Here is a 22,344-nt window from a genome sequence, read left to right as displayed (position 1 = left end):
GTCTATTCAAATCCTTTGACTCATTGTTTAATCAGGTTATTTGTGTTTTTATTATTGAGTTGTAAGAGTTCTTTATATATTCTAGTTACCCGTCCCTTATCAGATATATGATATATATGATTTGCAAGTGTTTTCTCCTATTTTGTAGGCTGTCTTTTCATTTTCTTGATAGTGTTTTTTGAAGCACAAATGATTTTACTTTTGTGCTTCATTTGAAGCACAAATGAAGTTGACTTAATATTCTATTTTATTGCTTGTGCTTTTCATGTCACATCTAAGAAATCCTTGCTCAAGATCACAAAAACTTACTCCTGGGCTTTCTTCAAGAGTTTCACAGCTTTAGTTCTTACATTTAGGTCTCTGAGCCACTTTGAGTTAGTTTTGGTGTGTGGTGTGAGGTAGGAGTCCAAATTCAATCTTCTGAATGTGGCTATCCAGTTGTCCCAGCACCATTTGTGTCTTGGCTCTGAAGCCACATTTTAAAAAGTGTAATTCTAAAGGTGCCATCTCTTAGCTTAAAGTCATTTTAAAGCATTCATTGTTTTTTGGATAAATACTGAAATTCCTATAATGACTTATAAAACATTATCTGACCCTTAATCACTCTATCTTCCTAGCTCTCTGAATTCTAGCTATCTTGCCTTTGTTCAGTTCTTGAAATACCCAACATACTTCTCTTTCCAAGGTTCTCCTGTGTATTCCCCAGGACACTGTCCCCCAAATTCCAGGCTGGGTTTATCACTCTGTTGAACACTTTCATGATTACCTGCAAGTATCCTTCACAGCACTCATTACACTTATAATTAATTCATTACCTTATTAGTAATATATGTATTATATATAATTCATTATATTTTTATAATGTTAAAATTATTTTTATAAACATACTGTTTATAATTTTTATAGCAGTTTCATTGATAAGTGCAACTCGATAGGGTGTAATCATAAAGCACTTTCATTTTTCTCACATCTGTCCATGTAAACCTGATACAAAGGCTCCTTTCTTCCAGCCCTCCTTGATACATGTGTTTGTACATACCATAATTTCTCCAGGAAGTCTTGTCATAGAAATGATCCCATTCTAGCAATTAAAATGTTCAGACTACATCTTTGTTAAAACACCAAGTTTCATCTTAAATCTAAGCATCAAGCATCTACCCCTGCTCCCTACCCTCCTAATTCTGGTCTGCTTCAGGTGGGAGCCCACAGTGAGCTGTGGCAGCCGGGTCTCTTCCTTGTCTAGTTCCCCTCCTAACACTTCCTCTCTCCTACTCACTGAGCAGGAGAACTAATGCTTCTCTCCTGCTCTCTGAGCAACTTCTGTCTCTTCCAGGCTTGGGATGGAGGAAGGAGAGGTAAGAGAGCAAAAAAGGTTTTACTTAAATGGTATCAGTGTAATATGGTACTGGGGTTTCTTCAAATTTAACTACCTATACTTTTTTTTTTAACATCTTTATTGGAGTATAATTGCTTTACAATGGTGTGTTAGTTTCTGCTGTATAACAAAGTGAATCAGTTATACATATACATATATCCCCATATCTCCTCCTTCTTGCATCTCCCTCCCTCCCACCCTCCCTATCCCACCCCTCTAGGTGGTCACAAAGTACCGAGCTGATCTCCCTGTGCTATGCGGCTGCTTCCCACTAGCTATCTATTTTACTTTTGGTAGTGTATATATAAGTCCATGCCACTCTCTCACTTCGTCCCAGCTTACCCTTCCCCCTCCCCATGTCCTCAAGTCCATTCTATACGTCTGGGTCTTTATTCCTGTGTCTGCGTCTTTATTCCTGTCCTGCCCCTAGGTTCTTCAGAACCTTTTTTTTTTTTTTTTTTAGATTCCATATATATGTGTTAGCATACGGTGTTTGTTTTACTCTTTCTGACTTACTTCACTCTGTATGGCAGACTCTAGGTCCATCCACCTCACTACAATTACCTATAGTTTTAAGGTGGGTGTTAGGATAGAGGGAGGTCACCAGACTATTATTAGGTATCTGCTTGCAGTTTGGAAAATGGGGCACTTGCCATCTATTGCTTGTTTTAGCTTTTTGAGACCTGGGCCAAACCTGAGACATTAAGTGTTCCATTTTAATTTCTGATATAATTGATTAATGTTGACCTCTCCCAAGAGACTATAAATTCCAGTAGAGCAGGGGCCCCCTTTGACTCGTTCTCCTCTGTATCTCAGTGCCAAAAACACTACGAAGAACAGGTAGGGGTTCTATCAATATTTGTTGAGTTAAAACCATGTTGCCAAAAAAAGGAATGAATAGGGAGCTGAACCATCTAGAATCTCAGGTTCTTAATTGTGCTTGTAACAGTAAGTGGCCTTGTGGAAGTTACTTTATTTCTCAATGCCTCAGTTTCCTCATCTTTAAAATGGGGATCCTAATAGAATCCAACTCATAGAAATGTAGTAAAGATTAAAAGAGTTAATATGTGTAAAGTTTCAGAGATTATAGTGAGGCTTAATAAATGTTATCGATGATGATGCTAGGATGATGGAAAATAGCTGGGGATACTTGATTGGGACGTGCTTAATAACTCTATAAGAAACAAGTCACATGATATATAATTGGGTAATGAAGAAAACTGGGTTATTGTTATTGCTGGGTGCTCCAAGTTGTCCCTCTGCTGTCACTGGAGATGATCATCGCTGTGGTACCGGCTTTAACTATAGGATTTGTGGCAATTCCTATATCAGGGATAACCTCACAAAGATTAGTGACATCAGGTCATAAATATTTTAATTTCTGTGAACTACCAAATTCTTCCACTCTAAGGAAGAGAGTGGTGCTTCATTCTATATTTATTTGTCTGGCTATCTATCTATCTATCTATATCTATATCTATATCTATCTATCTATCATCTATCTATCATCACTCCACTCAGTTTTTCAAATGGGTCCTTAAGAGAGAGAAGATGACTCATTGATCACAACAGCCTGGGGCAGGGGTGGAGGTTGAGATGGGGTGGTGTGATAAACTGGGGGGTTGGCAAGCCCTGTTAGGGTGGTCAGGACTAGGCAGAGATTGCTTTAAGGGGGAAGAACCGCTATGGTGGGGCTTGCTAGTTCCATGATGCTTTGAGACCTGATCAGTTCCTTACAACCTACTTTTCTCACTTTAGCCCCATATTATATTGTGTGATTATTTTTATTTCTACTTTACAGATGAAAAAACTAAAGCTCTGAGACACCAATTAATGTGGCCAAATTGGCATAGCTATTAAGCAATAGAGTCAAGGTTGGCATGCAAGTTATTAGAACTTAATTCCTAAACATTCTGCAGGGGAGCCTCAAGGACAGGGGAGAGCTGGCCGAATTGAGAACAGGCACATTATCCGAGACCCTTTCCCCTCACCTCATTTTCAGCCAAAGAACTGCTTGTGCCCCCTGGAATTAGAGGTAATCATAGCTGATTTTTTTTCTCCCTGTCTTCTAACAACGTCCTAGCAGACTGTGAGGGAGAACAGGGCTCCTCAGTTTGAGGCTCCCAGCCTCACTGCACCCCTCACGTGGGCCCTTGAGGTTTTTGTACAGCTGTCCCTGTGCCCTTGGCACCGTGTCTCTCAGAAGACAGTAGTACATGGCTGAGTCTGATACCTGGATGGTGTATTTCACAATAAGGGAGATTTTGTCTTTAAGGTTTCTGGCTCCAAAGTTTTTGCTGTTTTCATTTTCTCTTCCTGAAGAAACTGCAGACTTTGCTGAGGTATTGGACATACCAGAAAAGAGCAGGGTACCCTGTGCATGTGTATGTGCAGTTCATGGTCACCAAGGCTCCTTCTGAGACAGTGACTTGGCCTGTGTGTTGGACTGAATTGCCGCTGGTTCCTCCTGTGGCGGAAAAAAGTGCTTATGTCATGAGTTTGTCATGAGTTGCATCTTTTGGAGAAAGTTTTCATTCTTCTGAAATAATAAAAGACATTCAAGTAAAATATACTCACCAAATATTAAGATCAGAATTAGAGAGCCCAGAGAAGAGTTCATTGTTACTGTCTCTGGTCTGTTGGAGGGAGGGATCACTGTGAAGTGAAGAGACAAAGGGATCACAGCAGTGTTCAGAAAGCATGCATAAATTATGCCTGTGCTGGCGAACAGCGCCCCCTTGTGACAAGTTGATGAACAGGTTATAAACCAATCCTCTGCCTCTCAAAAATTTGCCCCATATCCTTACTACTGTACTCATTCTTAAGGGACATGTTGGTTGTAAGTTGGTCCTTTTGTGCAAAGGGGAGTTACACACATTCCAAGGGAGAGTAAATCCCAATAAAACTTAGACATCACAACCATGTCAGTATTTTAGACACTTAAGTTGTTTCCATTTTTTCTAGTTTTTATAAACAATGCTGTGTTGAATATAAACCTTGTTCACACATCTAATTATTTCCTTAAAATATGGTGCATTGGAAACACAATTTAACCAAGTGCCCAGTGTTGAGGTGTTAAGAGTCAATGTTTGGTCAAAGCTAAAGCCAAATCTGAATATCAACAAAATAGAATTAATTTTGAGAATCCAAGAATAAATCAGAAAATTTATGCAAAATTTAATTATTATCATCATTGTATTATTAAAGATTTTAGCATTCAAATTTTAAAAATTTAGCATTACAATACAGAAACAATAACTTCTCAGAGTCTATTGTTTGATTGCTCCTCTTATCATATTTCACATTTGCAAAACTTTCTACTGAAAATGGCAATGAAGCAAGATATATTTTGTCTGTCTCTTCTAGGAGAAGGTTATGCCAATGGTAAATTTACCCCCTTTTCACATGGACTTGAAGATTTGCTCAAATGGTGATGGTGCAATTTCATTGAAATCACCCTTACATAGAGTTTTGTACTGCAACGTAGAGTTTTGTACTCTTAACATTGTTCCGGTTTTCTTGAATCCTTGTTTTCTCCCTTTCTTTCCTTCCCCAGCCCAGGCATCATTTTATCTGGTTTCTCAGAACTGCAAGAATTGTTCTTCAAGTATATAAGCATGCACTGAGACTAGATGTGGTTGGGCTTTATAGTTGAGTATTTGCAGTCTTTATTTCTGGTTGCAGAGTGAGTGGCTCAAGACTAGTGGTGCCCATTTGGGAAAAGGCTTGTAGGCTGGGGGGAGGTCCTTGGAACAACAGAGAAGGAATTCCATGATTGTGTGTGTGTAAACTTCACTATTTTAATAGGTGGAAAAATGAATCACAGTGTTTTTTTTTTGTTTCTTTGCTAAAGAACTTGAATACCTCTTTATACATTGGCTGTCCATTTGTACTTCTTTTTGTGAATTGTCCTTTTTTCCTCTAGGGAAATTAATGCTTTTATTATTGATTTATAGAAGACATTTTAATTACAAGGGTATTATCAGAAAATCACATGGTACATATTTTAAAATAACTGATGGCAAAGGACATTCCTTTACTGCATTACTGGGCCCATAGGTTCGATCAATGAGCTATTAGAGGACAATTTGTTCCCTGCTTGCTCTGGGCAGGGTTTTTATGAATCTTTCCTTTTCCCATTTCCAAGATGCAGTATCACAATTCTTTTGAACTCTGGGACAGCAAATCATGAAGTTTGTCTGTCTTCCCAGAAATGCCCCCATACTAAAGGGCTCTGTCCCAAGAGGAGAAAGGAACTGCTCACACCCCTCCTGTGCACCTCGGCTTTGTACTCAGCTTCTCCTTTAGTCTCTCTCACTGCGTCATTAGAAACACAAAGGTACACAGTTGTGCCTGGTGCTTGGATGGAGGATTTCTGCAGTTGGAAGAAGGTTTTACTTCTAACCTGATGGGCCTGAAAACCTTTGTGATCTTTCTCTTCATTTTTTCCTGATGCTTCAGAGAGATGGCACTTTAAAACCTATTTGGGGTATTGGACATACATAAAGAGGAAGGAGGACCCACATTTCGTATGTGCAGTTCACTGTCAGGTGCATCCCTTAAGAGAGGGTCACATGGCTCCCTGCCTGGGTCATTGAGTCTCCAATGGTTCTTCCTGAAAAACCAAGGCTTTTGTTATAATGAATAGAAAGAGCATTGGATTTACTTAATAAAATGAGAGGTAAGAGGGCTTCCCTGGTGGCACAGTGGTTAAGAATCCGCCTGCCAATGCAGGGGACACGGGTTCGAGCCCTGGTCCGGGAAGATCCCACATGCTGCAGAGCAACTAAGCCCATGCACCACAACTACTGAGCCTGCGCTCTAGAGCCCGCAAGCCACAACTACTGAAGCCCGCATGGCTAGAGCCTGTGCTCTGCAACAAGAGAAGCCACCACAATGAGAAGCCTGTGCCCCGCAACAAAGAGTAGCCCCTGCTCACTGCAGCTAGAGAAAGCCCGCGTGCAGCAGTGAAGACCCAATGCAGCCAAAAATTAAATAAATGAATAAATAAATAAATTTTTAAAAATGAGAGGTAAGAGAAATTATAAAACCAGCCAAAATTTTAAACTGTCATTTTGCTTATCAAGAGTAACAACATCTCAAGCATCAAGGTGGAGGCAGAGATCACGGCTGCTCCAGGCCTGGGGACTGAGGTGAGCTGCACTTTCTCCTGGTGTGGACTGGCTGCCCCATCCTGGAAGAACCACACAACATACATGAGGGCTGAGGCTGCTGGTTTGTACCAGTAGTTGCACATCCTCCTTTTTTGATTGGGGGACTTGTGCTTTTCAGTAGTGTTTTCTCTTTCAGATGTGAAATTCCCAGATAAACCTACTGGGACCTTAGTAGTACCTACAAGTACCGTGATTCCATATGGGAATATATCTATATCTTTCTTATCTTAGAGATGCCAAGACACACAAGTGCTTCTCCAATGGAGGAAGAACCAAAACAAAAATAAAACACAGTGGCACCCTACCTTAGACTAGGGAGTGAACTTTGAGCATTTCTCATACTTCTTGTTGAATTAGTGACAGAGATGGAAGCTCTGGTTTGTGAGACACATCCCGCCCTTTCTGTGTCTAGTTAAACCAACAGGAATAAATAATGATGAAAATGATGATAGGTAATATTTCTTGAGGTGTATTAAGTGCTGGGCATTGAAACAGAGGCTTTGCATACATTAATCCACATGACAATAAAAAGTGGGTGTTAATACTATTACCATTCCCATTTCACAGATGACGGAACTGATGATCAGAGAGGCTAAGTAAATTGTCCAAGGTCACACACTGCTCCAAACTGGTGAAGCCAGGATTCAATACTAGGTCTGTCTCTCCAATGCCTGAGTCCACAGCTTATTCAATAGATATTTACTAGGCTTCAGACACTACCAAGTCTGTCAAATAATAGGAGTTCAGTATTTGTTCAATAAATGAATGAGTGAATCAATGAGTGAATGAAGTATTTGATTTTGGAGGCTGGGGGTTTAACTAGAACATACACCCTTCTAAGGGTTACTTCTTTGCATCTTTGCTAATAGCCTTGGAAGAGAAGACAACCAAGCTCTCAGCAAAAAAACCACAGGTGGTTTTGCTAAATTATTTTTGATGATGATGCAGCCTCTTCTATGATGGGAAAACTGAAATGTTATCTGGAGAGATAAAATTGGTATCCAAACCGGCCCCCAGACATGGAGGGTAAAGAGAGGCCGAAGAAAGAGGTAGACCTCTCCAGACTGGTAGGTGGTAATTTTAATAAGCAAAGAAACTTCCTTACGAGGCTTGTCCTGGGTAGCCAGAGGACAAGTAGATCTCTGCACCTGCCCACTAGAATCTTATAAATTTATATAGACGCCTTACCTGGGTTTATGGTCTCAACACCATATAGCTCTCTCAAGGCTGCATCCTTGAGAATGGCTCCTTGTGTGGGAATAGTGGGTGGAATGTACATTCTAAGGTCAGGGAGGGGGTAAGGAACCTCCGACTGCCCAGGTTCAGGTCCAGTTTGCTGGTCACATCCTCTCGATGACCTCCTCCAGCATCTACATAAACAACACCTATGGGAAATGCAATGAATGCTTCTTCTGAAGTTGTAAAATAGCTCAGAGTAAAACTCAGCCTCCTATTTGGTTTGACTAATAACTTCTTTATACATTTATTTTCCTCTGCAGATAGATCTCTCCTAGTACCTGGGACTCTGCCACTGCTAGGGTCATGGTTAAAGGGTTTATATTCAGTCTTCAGGTGCCAAGAAAAAAGTACATCTCACCAGCTCAGAGGTGGGTGAAGAGGTGATGTGTCACACCAAATGGCACAGTTAGTTTGCCCTCACACTCTATTCCACAAGGTTGAACTATTATCAAATTAACGCAAGGTCTCTTCCATGCTCCTGTCTGAACATCTATATCTGGACGATTTGTTTGAGTCATAACAGTTCAAGCTAAAGACCAGGGCTAGCTTCATGGGTGTGAATCCTGTGCAGTCTCATAAGACCTCACACTCAGTTTAATGCTCTGCTGTTGCCATCTTGAAATTCTCAGTAAGCTTTGCCCAAGAGGTCCCACATTTTCATTTTGCACTTGACCCTGAAAATTATGTACATGGTCCTGCTAAAGACCTATATCTCCTAGAAAGCTAGGGACTGAGCATTCTTCTCCATTTGTTGATCACTCAACCCTGTTCAGAGTAATGAGACAGAAGATATCCTTATCACACAGCCATTCACTGAGGCGTGTTGGATTTTCAATTTCCCTCTGCTCTAAGTTTCACATTACCCTCATCACCACAGGACCATTTTCTCAAGTCCTTGACATACCCAACTTTGAGTAGGGGGGTCTTACACACAGAAGAGAGCTCCAGTATTTGTCCTTGGGGAGATGCCTTTACAACAAACCTTCATGTATCTGAAACCAGGACTCCTTTCTATCATTCCCCTCAAACTACAGAACATTACAGTCAGAGGTTTCCCAGCAGTCATCCAATGTGTCTCCATCTCTTCGTTGGCAAGAGTAGAGACATTAACCACTCCTGAATGGGCTTTTTTTGTGTGTGTGTGTGGAAGAAGGCTCTCAGCCCAGAGGAACATCAGACACCATTGGTTCTGACTTTATAAAATTTAAATTTTTAATTTATAATCACCAAACTGTACATTATATCCCCAGAACTTGTTAATCTTCTAACTGGAAGCTTGTACCTTTTTTTTTTTAACATCTTTATTGGAGTATAATTACTTTACAATGGTGTGTTAGTTTCTGCTTTATAACATAGTGAATCAGCTATACACTTACATACATCCCCATACCTCTTCCCTCTTGCGTCTCCCTCCCACCCTCCCTATCCCACCCCTCTAGGTGGTCACAAAGCACTGAGCTGATCTCCCTGTGCTATGTGGCTGCTTCCCACTAGCTATCTATTTTATATTTGGTAGTGTATATGTGTCCATGCCACTCTCTCACTTCGTCCCAGCTTACCCTTCCCCCTCCCATGTCCTCAAGTCCATTCTCTAAACATTTAGAGAAGAGATTGTACTTTTTTGACAACTTTTTTGTTCTGATGTTTACAGTCTTCCTTGTTTTCATGTTGACCACCTGTAGTCTCTTCTCAACACAACAGCCAGAGTGAGACTTTTAAATGGGAGTCAGATCATATCATTCTCTTTCTAAAACCCTCCCGTGGTTCTTCGTTTCACCGAGTCCTTGAACACATTGGGCGTTTCCTAACTTAGGACTGGACGTTTTCCTCTGCTTGAAAAGCTCTTGCCCCAGATATCCTCAAGGTTCAATCCCTCATCTTCTTCAAGTGTTTGCTCAGATGTTATCCTTTCAGTGAGCCTACTCTGACCACCTGACCTAAGCTTGCAAGGAGAACTACTTTCCTGTGGTGCCCCCCGCCCTCCCAGCACTACCTATTCCGTTTACCCTGCTTGATTCTTGTCTCCATAGATTCATCTTCTAATATACTATATAATTTACTTATTATGCGTGAGGCTTATAAAAATGAATCTCGGGCTTCCCTGGTGGCGCAGTGGTTGAGAGTCCGCCTGTCAATGCAGGGGACACAGGTTCGTGCCCTGCTCCGGGAAGATCCCACATGCCGCGGAGTGGCTGGGCCCGTGAGCCATGGCCACTGGGCCTGCGCGTCCGGAGCCTGTGCTCCGCAATGGGAGAGGCCACAACAGTGAGAGGCCCACGTACCACAAAAAAAAAAAAAAAGAAAGAAAAAGTGAAAAAAAAATGAATCTCCATAAATCTGATATCTGAGTATTTTGTTAACAGGAATATCGCAAGTGCCTAGAAGAGAGCCTGGCACAGAAAAGACAATAAACACTTGTTGAATGCATTATTTAGTCTGAGAACAAACATACTTTCTGCATTATGAAGGGACTGGACATATTGCCCCCATGGCCACACAATTCATTCTACATTTACACCAACCTATGTGCCAGGCACTGTGCCTATGGATTTCACCGACTGACAGGTAGGGACAACAGATTCCCTGCAGGCTGACCTTCCGGAGAGGGAGTGGGCCTCGTATAGAGCTCCAGCCTGGTGATTTTTTCCATCAATATTGGAAGAATGCTGAGGCGACAGATCAGGACTGGAGGCCACAGTTTCTACTTTCTATTGTTATAATCACATAGTTTGGAGCCCAGCCTCTGTGCTGGGGTAAGGCCTGATTCTTCCCAATAATGCAGCTTAAAATTTCCATGTCTCAAGACTGGGATCTCTTTCTTAGGGTCTGACATTAACTCTGCCAGATTGCTGGGTGATGCCCCAGAATGTGGGGATGTGTGCTGCCCCTGGGGAAATTACACACCTGCTCCTCATGTCTTGGTGAGTTCTCTCCAATAAACACTGTTCCAGAAATTCTGGTATTTGCGCTGTTTACCTGACATACATTCCATCCTATTTTAAATGTCATAAAACTTTGGAAAGCGGTTATTATTTTTTCACATTTTTTGATGAGAAAAGTGAGGCTTAAGTATATTATACAACTTGCCTAGGGACCTTGAGCTCCTAATAGAAGTTTGAATACCAAGGAATTCCTTTTGACACCAAGACTGGCGTTCATGCTACTGTATTATTAGAATTTCCAATTCTGTATGCAGTGGGATAATAGTTTCAAATATTATCCTACATATTTTCCTTCTTTAAAATTAATTTCCCCCCCCATAACCCTCTTGCTATAAATTCTGGGGATGAATCTGATTGAGCCAGGAAAGGGAGAATGCAAAAGATTGCGATGAGACCAAAGATTCAGAATTTTGACTTTGTGTATTGAAATAGACCTAAAAATTCTTAAGAGGAGGAGATATGCTAAAAATGAAAGCATTTTTGAGTTTCAAGAGCCAGGCACCTGATCATTTTTCCTGTTGAAAATTTGCACATCAGGAGCAAATTTCAGGGCAGTTTTTATCATGAATCCGGGTCTAAAACCCTGAGCTAGTAATGCTGATGATAAAAAACACATGATAGATTGGCTATCCAATGCAAAGGGAGATTTTGTGTGTTTTCTATCTGGAACTCTGAATGGATCCAGCTTTTCAAAATGATATTCTCCAACACATTTCAGCCACAGTCAAGTAGAAATAGCACTATGGTCTATTTAAATACTGTTTTGCCAAAATATCTGAAAATATTTTGCTGTTTGAAGGAGTTAATGGAATGTAGCTGAGAATCGAGAATGGTTGGGCCAACCAAGGGGATCTCTTTAAGGAAGGTACATGGTGCATGGACCAAGTGAAGGATATGGTTGAATCTTAGAGGATCAACAATTCCAACAAGAAAGGAATGGGGATTCAAGACAGCTGGCCGAGCTAGAGCTTGCATGCTGAGTCTTAGAGAAATTCCTAGAAGCTGCCACATGACATTTATAGTTACATTTCACTGACCACAACTTAGTTCATGGCCATACCTAACTGCAAGAAAGTCTGGACAACACAGATTTTATTCTGAGGTAGAGTAAAGGAGGGAAAGAGAGCAAAATAGATACTGAGGAAAAAAGTGCAGGCTGCATCACAGAGGACGAAGAAGAAACAAAGTGTTTCAGGACATTATGTTAAAAAGACAGACTTTATGGAGAGCTATAAGTTGTAAATCATACTCACCAAAAGCACTGAAGCTAAATAAATGAATCAAGAGCAATGCAAGAAGAATTTTAAGATAAGTGGAAGATTTCAACTGTCTTTTTTCAGAATGTGACAGATTTAAAAGAAAACAAAACAAGGACAGAGCAGAATTTAATAATACAATAAAAAAAGTTGAGTACATAGATACACACCCATATATAAATTCATAGCTTTCAAATAAAATTAGTTATGATTATGTACGTGGTCCCAAAGTAAACCTTAAACTTTTCTGAAAAGTAGAGCTTTTATAGGCACATTCTCTGACCATAATCCAATTAATGTAAAAATATAAAAATGAAAAATGTGAACTCTTTTGAGATGAAGAAATGGATTTCCAGATAAACCTTGGAGCAGAGACAAAATTAAAAGAAAAAGTAATCAGGGATGCCAAAAGCAAAGAAAAAGAATAGGTCACACCAAAACCTACGGGACAGAGTGGAAGGTATATTCACAGGATAATTATTTGTCTTAAATGCCGTTTTGGGACATAAATAGTACAACTGAGAAAAGTTGCTTATTTCCTAATCCTTACAATAAGCGGAATTGGTAACTGTTGCATCTGATTAGCATGAAGCTCTGAGCATTTTCTGGAACTTGTTAGTAGAAGCTCTGGTCATGGGCAGTAACTGCTGAACGCTGGGATTAACATCACTGGAAACCTTCATGGAGGTCTCACCAGGGGGGACATACTTGGTTTATATGTTGGATATTGTCACCTCCAATATTTTCTTATTACACCGTCACATCCTTAAAACCAACTGGTTCAGCTTTGAACACCTGGATTATACCTTTTAGGACAACGTGTAATGATACATTCTCAGTGAAAGTGATTCTAGGAAAACAAAATGAAAATCTATGTATTCATAAATTGGGAAGGGGTCAGTAAGGGAGGTAAGAGAACCTTAGTTTTTTATGTTTTAAATTTCAAATTAATGGATTTCTTTGAAGTCTGAGTCTTATTCATCTGTTTTGGAGCTTGCTTACTTTCTTGACCTTAAGAATATACAAAAGTTAATCTTCAGAATCTGAGTCCTCGATACTAAGGAAGAGATTTGGGTATTCAAGTGAATGCTTGTTCCTTCAGTAAATTCTATTGGATTGAACAATGATTTTTTTTTTCCTGTCATGAATGGTTTCTTTGTGAAACTGTTTTCAGCATTGAAATCAGTATGTGGAAACGTGGTGTTAATTGCTACAGAAAGATCATAGGAAATCTGGTATATGTCTGATACAGAGATCAAGCTCATAAATGTGAAATAAATATTTCCCGACAAGCAGTCATTAACAAGAAACTTGCTTTAGTAACAGTTCGGGGAAGTTAAAATTCAAGATACATTATGAATATTTATAAATACAGGTCAAAGTTTTTTCAGCTTAATCTGTAAGAGTAGAGCCACTGCTTGAGTTAAAGGAAGATGGAACTAAGTCGGTTTTTCATGTCAAATTTTATTTTGTCCAAAAATGGAAGTTATTACAATCAGTGCTGTAGGTTCCGAGCTTTTGGTCTGTACACTGCTGTTGCTGACCTTTCTTAACCTGCCAGCAAATCGCTGTAGAAGCTAACACTGTGAAGATTCTGGGGCAATTTGGAGAGAGAGATTTTTTTTTTTAAATGTGCTGTTGCTTAGAAGGGTCTGAATGTTGAAATGCTAAGCTCAGCTTTTACAGTGTATTGTAATTTCTGGTATATATTCACTTAAAGGCCTTCCCGAATCAAGATGATAATTTGTCTAGAAGTTTGGGAGGAAAACCTGATAGATTGGCTGTCTGAGGGTACTGATTAGGCCTTGTACATCTCACTGGTAGAAGAGGAAAACTGTTTTCGATTATTTTCATATAGAGCTCAATTTGGGTATTTCTTTTTCTTTAAAATTTACTTTATTGAAGTATGGTTGGTTTACAACATTGTGTTAATTTCTGCTGTACAGCAAAGTGATTCAGTTATATATATATACAGTATATTTATTCTTTTTCATATTCTTTTCCATTATGGTTTATTACAGGATATTAAATATAGTTCCCTGTACTATATAGTAGGACCCTGTTGTTTATCCATAGGTATTTCTTATAAGATGATTTTCCTGACAGTGAAATTTGTTCTTATCTAGCCTGAAAAGGACAAAGTTGAATTCACAGCTTAGCAAAAACAAACAAACGAAAATGCAGGGAAAGGAAGAGAGAACTGGTGGGGAATATAGAAAAAATATTATATTCTTCTGACTGGCAGGAAGCCTTGTGGTAAATCTAGGGAATATCCAAAGATTACAATTTTCTGAGAGTCTTCTTTAGGAGGCGTGCCTACGTAGTGGGGAGCTTGAGACTGTGTGAAAAGGGCCTTGAAAGGCTGCTGGGTTACAATCGCTAGTGACTGAGTGGCAAAGAGGCAGCCAAATTTAAATAGATTTTTTGTTTGTTTGTTTGTTTGCGGTACACGGGTCTCTCACTGTTGTGGCCTCTCCCGTTGCGGAGCACAGGCTCCGGACGCGCAGGCTCAGTGGCCATGGCTCACGGGCCCAGCCGCTCTGCGGCATGTGGGATCTTCCCGGACCGGGGCACGAACCCGTGTCCCCTGCATCGGCAGGTGGACTCTCAACCACTGCGCCACCAGGGAAGCCCTAAATAGATTTTTTTAGTACAGTTTTGTTGACTGGTAGCTTCAGTGAGCATCTTCTTTTCCCAAAATCATTCCTGGAGAAAGCTGCTCAGTTATCCACCCCCATCCTATAAAAGTGGAAACAGTGGAGGAGAGAAAACAATAAATTCCATGTTCAAAGGCAGCCACTGCTGGTGTTTACATAGACATCCTTCCTCCTCAGCTTCAGCTGGTCTGAGGTGAGACATCCCATGCTTAGGGCTCTTAGATGCCTTCTATTTTCCTTTCTCCCAAAAAATTTAAATGGGGGAAAGTTCATTAAAAATTTGATTTGCTATAATAAGAGAAGCTTCATTATGGTCCTCTTATTCAATTCCTTCCTTTAAAAAATTACCAGATTAGCTGTAAGGGTTCTCTCCTGACTTTAATTTACAGAAGTCTATTTAAAATGCTGCTTGAGTAATTTTGGCAGATAACAGTGCTCTTTCTGTTTCCTGTTGTGTGTTCACTCTTGCTCTGATAGCCACTATGAAATGTGTGAAATAATAATTTGTGCATCAATCTTTGACTTTCTTTACTCACAGTACCTATAAGATTCTTAAGCTGTATTTCTGTGACTCCCAGCACAGTTGAAGCCACTGTGTCATATATGAGGCTTCCACACTTATGAATTTGGGATGATAAGGGAATTTTTAGTCAAAAGGTCCTTCTCTTTTCGCATATTTTCTCCTATTTACCCAGCCAAAAGCTGGGTCTACTACTCTGTGTCTATCAACCAAGTGCGGCCTCTCACTCACATACAAAAAATCATGTTCTTTTGCTGTGAAGTTCAAATGAGAAAATATAAGGAAAGGACAGAAAGGTGATAATACTAGAAATTGGGTCATTTGTAGAGATGTGGATGGACCTAGAGACTGTCACACAGAGTGAAGTGAGTCAGAAAGAGAAAAACAAATATCGTATATTAACGCATATATGTGGAATCTAGAAAAATGGTACAGATGAACTGGTTTGCAAGGCAGAAATAGAGACACAGATGTAGAGAACAAATGTATGGACACCAAGGGGGGAAAGCGGGGGTGGGTGGTGGGATGAATTGGGTGATTGGGATTGACATATATACACGAATATGCATAAAATAAATAACAAATAAGAACCTGTTGTATAAATAAATAAATAAGTAAATAAAATTTTAAGAAATATATACTGATGCCTTTGGACCAAGTAGCCCTGCTGTGTTGGAACTCCATCTTAAAATGTTTATCCAAGGGCTGTAATTACAAATTAAATGTACAATATAAATAAATGTATATTTTTATAATTTGTAGTCGTACATTGCTCCTTAAACATTGCTGAGTGATAAGAAAATGGATTGCAGGTTACAGATACCAACATTACCGCGTATGCTATGGCCAAGAAATAAAACCCCTGACCTTTCGTGGCCTGTGAGGATGTTCAGAAACATGTCACGGGATCTATAATTCTGCATCATGGAGGGATCTGATTTGAACTTGGATTTCAATTAGTAACTAACCCAGCCCACTAATCAGCATTACCACTCAGAGAAAAGAGGAACAGAACAAACCACCAGGCTCAGGACACAGGCTGTGCCGGCAGAGGAAGGAGCAGAGCTGTGGAACGGTGCCACTGTTCCTGGGTCGTAAAAAACATGGGCATGGAATTAGAGGGAAGCAAAGCCTTTAAAACAATAAAGAATTGATATTATGACTTTCAGAAAGTGTATAAGCAAACACCAGAAACACTCTGGAGTTTCATAAGGGTCCTTGAACCAGGGACTGGCTCCCATTGCAAACTGTTCTGGGACAAGAACATTACAGAACAAGTAGAAGTGTAGCAGGACCTAGGTTGTATCAGAGGAGATACTACTTTCTTTGCCATTAAACTAAGTCTTTTCACTAATGACTTAGCCAGGAGATTAGAACTTAATATGTAATTTTCTTTTGTTTTATTAAATTGTTTCACGAAAGCATACAGCAGAGTGTCTATGAGTGATAATGTTTGGGTTAGTTCTACTATTCAGTAAGAAAACCCCAGAAAACTACTGTATATTCACTGAGCAAGCATCCTTTAGAAAAGGAAGTATTGGGACTTTCCTGGTGGCGCGGTTAAGAATCCGCCTGCCAATGCAGGGGACATGGGTTTGAGCCCTGGCCCGGGAAGATCCCACATGCCGCAGAGCAACTAAGCCTGTGCGCCACAACTACTGAGCTTGCGCTCTAGAGCCCGTGAGCCACAACTTCTGAGCCTACGTGCCACGACTACTGAAGCCCGTGTGCCTAGAACCCATGCTCCGCAACAAGAGAAGCCACTGAAATGAGAAGCCCACGCACTGCAACGAAGAGTAGGCCCTGCTTGACGCAGCTAGAGAAAGCCCGTGCACAGCAACCAAGACCCAACACAGCCAAAAAATAAATAAACAAACAAATTTTTTTTTAAAAAGAAAAGGAATCATTATGGGTGGCCTCTCTTAGAAAACTGGCTTAGGTCACCTTGGAGAGTCTCATTTGGGGAATAAATCACCCTTGAGTCACTGAAGGCAGTCTTGGTTATAGACAGGCTACAGGATCCTCAGGGGTTACTAAGAGTATCTTTCCTTAAGAGGGTCCATGCATAACCCTACTGTCACTCTAGAGAAAGTGAGCGTAATCAGGACCTTCGGTCTGAGACACAAAACAAAAGATATTATCACTTGGGTATGGATCCCAGAAGCTGGAAAAAGGGATGTTGTGTGGGCCCACAATAGCAATGCCAGAACCACCCTGAACCCAGCATCCTTTGGTTTTCTGGAGCTCGGGTGATGGCCATGTGTCTACCAAAAAGAGGACACAGAGTTCTGCAAACCTTGGGAACCCAGGCATGAGGCACCCATAACCAAGCTGACAGTGGAGTGGGGTCACTATTTAGGGCCTGGATCAGCAGTGGTCTAGCACTCCTACTCAGACCATGGGGAAGACTGGGCATCAGCAAGAAGCAAGGCAGGAGTCGACTGGGAGGTCCTCTGATGGTGTGTGGGAGCTGGACTAACCCTTTCCAAACTGCCTGAGTCTCCCGGATTCTTCAACAGGTCAGGAGTGGGCAGGGGGAAGGCCTCAAGAAAGAGAGAATGAACTTCCTGCTTATCTGGCGGGTAAGTTGCTCTAACAATTAGTTGGAAAAATAAAAGAGACATGAGAGTATCTGTATGTATCCTGGGTTTGTAGACCAGGTATACGCATGGTGTTTTCATTTACTACTGTGGGTTCAGGTTTTTTCAATTAGCCTTTTAATTTTTTTTTAAGGTCCTGCAATAAGAATCTCTCCACACATTGTGATGACTAGATCTCTAGATCACATGGGTATTACCTGACTACTGCAGTCAATATTTTAGCAGGAAAAACTAGGTAAGGAGCCTCTCATAGTATATTATTTTATAAAGCATTTATTCTCTCTTCCCCTCCGTGGGTAAGTGCTATCTGTTACGTTCTCATATAAAACAAATAATGGTTCCATATTTCACAGGAATTATTTGTGACGGTTGCATTAAATGTAAAATTGTTCTGTAATGGAAGACTCATGGATTTTGACTATCAGGCAGTGAAAGATGAGACTTCACATTCTCGAAAAGCCATGTTTAGGTTGTTTTCTCCACCCCAGAATCCACTTTTCTTTTAAGAAAATTTCCACAATAAAGAAAATCAAAGTTAAAACGCCATTTTTTTTTCATTCACCTCAGAATTTTTCTTGCAGGAAGAGAGGCAAGACAGTCAGCAAAGCCTCAGAACTGCAGCCCCCGCAGCAGGGGATGGGCTGGAGCCGCAGCTGCAGGTTTGGGTACAGACGGAAAGTGTTGGAGGAACCCTGTGCCTCCACGGCACAGAAGTAGGTGGCAGAGACGCCAGGCTGGGAGGCTGTGATGTGCAGGGTGCTGCAACGGGCTTTGGTATCAAGGGAGGCTGTTAATTGTCCCTTCTGCTTCACTACCCCATTTGACAACAATAAAAGCAGAGATTCCAGGCTCTTCCCCAGATCCTGTCAGTACCAGTGCAGTCTGTCGGAAGCAGTGATTGAATGATTGCAGTAGATGGTACCGGCTTCTCCCTCCTGGATACTCAGGGATGGAGGGCTTTGCTCCACTTTCACCTCTGCATTTAACCCTGTCCAGAGAGAACATTTCAGAATGAGGAGCTCACCAGTTATTCCTATAATCCAATTCCTCCCCAGGGAACCTCAAATGAGTCACACTGAACTTTGTCCCCACCCCTGAACACCTTATGACAATTCCTTGACCCACATGGTTCCCCTTCCAATAAACCCGCAACTCACAGCTTAGTGGATGCCACAGAATCGCTGATAGTTGCTTCTTCATTTTTTTTTTTTTTTCTTTTTCTGGTCCAGTTCACTGAAGACTCAGAGTAAGGTGTTTTGAAAACTGGCCAGGGGTCCCCAAATATGGTAACTTTTTCTTTCTCTACAGAAATGCCATTTCAACACATGTTCCAACCAATTAGAATCATCTCATGCAATTCACTCAGTTCCTCCCTTTTGTTTAAAAAAAAAAATGTTTTGGACAGAAGAGTTTGTTTTGTTTTGTTTTGTTTTGAATGGGAATAGTGCCGCCTTCAGGATATTTAGAGAAATTACTGAGAAAGTAACCCGTAGAATTGTGTAAACAAGTAGAATTTGCTTTTTGTAAGCCAGCAAGCAAATGTTTCTAAAAATTTCTTAGCAAATTAATCCTTAAAAATCTCATTTACTTAGTCAGGACATTTGTCAAATGACAGAAATGTAATTCAAGTAAGCTTAGGCAAGAAGAGAATTAAGCAGATTATGTATTGGCTCCTATAACATAGACAAGTACAGAATGTATATATGTATGTATATGGGCTTCAGGTATCCAGGGTGCCATGGAACTGAATCCTTCAAGGATTCTCCTTTCATTCCACCTCTCTCTGTACATCAGATATATTCACTTAGACCACAAGTCAGGAGACATGAGTGCAAACATTTTCCAGCTGGAGTCCACCTCATGGCATAGTCACCAAAGAAGACTGAGAATCCCTCTTTTTCATTCCAAATTAAAAAATTCTGGGATTTGCTCACCTTAGTCTGAGTTGGGTTTTCCTCCAGGGGGGTCAATTTGTGACTGCAGCAGGGTATAGGTGAGACAATTGGCTCAAGTGGGTCAGGCCTCCACCTCTGGGTCATTCAGGAGTATCTAACATGGCAGCTATGCAAGAAAGATGGCAGCCTCCATTCAGACCACATGGTTAGAGTTTATTTATTTATTTATAAGGAGGGAGTTGTTCTGAGTGGGCAAAATTGTGGTGATGCCCACCACAATCAGTTTGTCTCAACTGTGTGGATTATTGGTAGGGAGAGATTGGGAGGATGAGAAGGTTTAGGACTCCCCTAAACATGAGTAGCTGCTTCAGATGAACCGGGTTAGTTTATGAATCATCTTGCCTTCCTACACACAGTGTACATTTTTCTGTACCATGGTAACTCTTGAAGAACACCATCACAGCTTCTTTAGGTTCTCAAATATCTCTTCCACAAAGTTGTGAAAAAGAGAACAAAATGTGATAATAATAACTAATATGTATAGAGCTGCACTGTACACCAAACATTATGCTAGGTGAATGAATAATCTCATTTAATCCTCCGGACATCTGTATTTTACAGAAGATGAAACTGGGGCTTACAGGCATTAAATAATATGCTAAAGATCATGCAGCTGGTATGCGATGGAGTGGAATTCAACATGACTGTCTAATTGCTGAGCTAATGCCATGTCCTGTGCTTTTTTGTGTGTGTGTGTAATGGGCTGCCATTAGAATTAGGGACAGTAATTTTTCACCCATTACGCTCACTGCAGTCAATGTGGACAGCTTTTTACATGTAAATTCTCTCTCTTGAAAAACCCTAAACTCAATCCTTGTGTCATGCAAGGTCCCACTGAAATTCCCTTTCCTGTATGAACTCTCCAAGACTGATAGAACCATTCAATACTGATTTGTCTTGAATTTTTCTCTTGAAGAGAGCACTTGGGGAGAAAATAAAAGACACGTGAAGAAATAAAAGACATTATAGTCAAAAGTACATACCAAGCACCCACTAAGTATAAAGTAATAGTATAAATGATGGGATGGGACTATTACAAAATTTCACAAGATCTAGTTTTGGTCTTAATGGAACTGTAAGTTAGTTAGGAAGATTAAAATAATATACATAGAGCAAAAGTTAATAGTGAAAGGGGTGAATTTTGGGAGTTGGGTTATAGGCTCTAACTAATTCAGAAGAGAGAAAGAGAGATTATAGAAGGTGGCAGGAACTTAGTGCAGACTCTTTGGAGGAGTTGAGACCTGAGGAATACATAATGTTTAGATAGAGAGAGAAAGAAAAACATAGGGAGGTAGAAGTGAGGATGATGTGTTTGTGAGAAAGTGTTACGGTGGTCTAACACAGAAAATATGGGAAGTAGCCTCTGGGAATGAGGGTTGATGGGTAAAAGGAGAAGCAGATTATGGAGGTCACTGGAAACTAGTCAAAGGGGCTTATATTTGTGAAAAAACAGGAACTGTTGTGAGGTTTTGAATAGTGGAGTGATATGGTGGAAAAATATTTTAGAAAGAAGAGGTAGCTATTATTTTTGGATGGTTGGGAGTTGGCGGGGTAGGGGGGAAGGGCAAGAAAGAGACTTCAGTAATGGAGAGCAAGGAGAACATTCCTTTCAACTTGGTGAGAGGAACAGAGAGGCATGGAACGACTTCAATAAGGCTGTAGTCGTGGGGATTCTAAATAAAGGATGAATCTGAGAGCACTTAAAAGAAAAAACTGACAAGAATTGGTGCCCAACTATAAACTCCAAAGTTTCAAGCCTGAATAAAGGAAGGATGTGATATTTACAGAAACTGGGAAGTTTGAAGAGGGATCTGAATGGGGAAAGTGTTTTGAAATTGAGATAATAGTGATATATCAATAAGTGAAAATGGACAAGTGACAGCTGGAGATAAAGTACAGAATTTTAGATAAATGGAAAGTGCTGACACAGAGCAGAAACTCAATAAATGACAGATGTTAGTATGCATTATCACATGTACCACCTAGAATTTTTATCAGTGTGCACATATGTTTATTCTTCTAGACTGTGAGCTCCCTGAAAACAGGGACTTTTTCTCTTAGTCAGTTTTGATTTCCTAGTGTTTAGCATAGTGATTGGCACATGGTCGGTGTATTTGTTTGTTAAAAATAAACTAAAAGTAGAAGTAGGGCTTCTGTAACACAGACTGGGTGATTTACACAACAGAAATTTATTTCTCACAGTTCTGGAGGCCAAAAGTCCAAAATCAAGGTGTCAGCAGGTTTGATTTCTACTCAAGCCTCTTTCCTTGGCTTGTGGGTGGCTTCCTTCTCATTGTGTCCTCACTTGGTCTTTCCTCTGTGTTTGAGTGTCCCTAGTGTCTGTGTCCTAATTGTCTCTTTTTATAAGGACACCAGTCAGATTGGATTAAGGTCCACCCTAATGACCTCATTTTAACTTAATCAAAGTTAAAGGCCCTATCTTCAAAAGCAGTCACAGTCTGAGGTACTGGGGGTTAGGGTTTCCACATATAAATTTTGGAGTGACACAATCCAGTCCACAATAGTAGGAATGAAAAAAAATTTTTTTGCAAAGATGGAAACACAGGAGAGTTGAGACATGGTACTTGGTATATGTGGAGTATTTGTGTGCTGGTTACATGAGGAA

The sequence above is a fragment of the Mesoplodon bidens genome (genome assembly GCF_964165515.1).
Source record: "Mesoplodon bidens genome assembly, chromosome: 3".
Classification (NCBI taxonomy): domain Eukaryota; kingdom Metazoa; phylum Chordata; class Mammalia; order Artiodactyla; family Ziphiidae; genus Mesoplodon; species Mesoplodon bidens.
Note: the sequence above shows the minus strand (reverse complement) of the source record.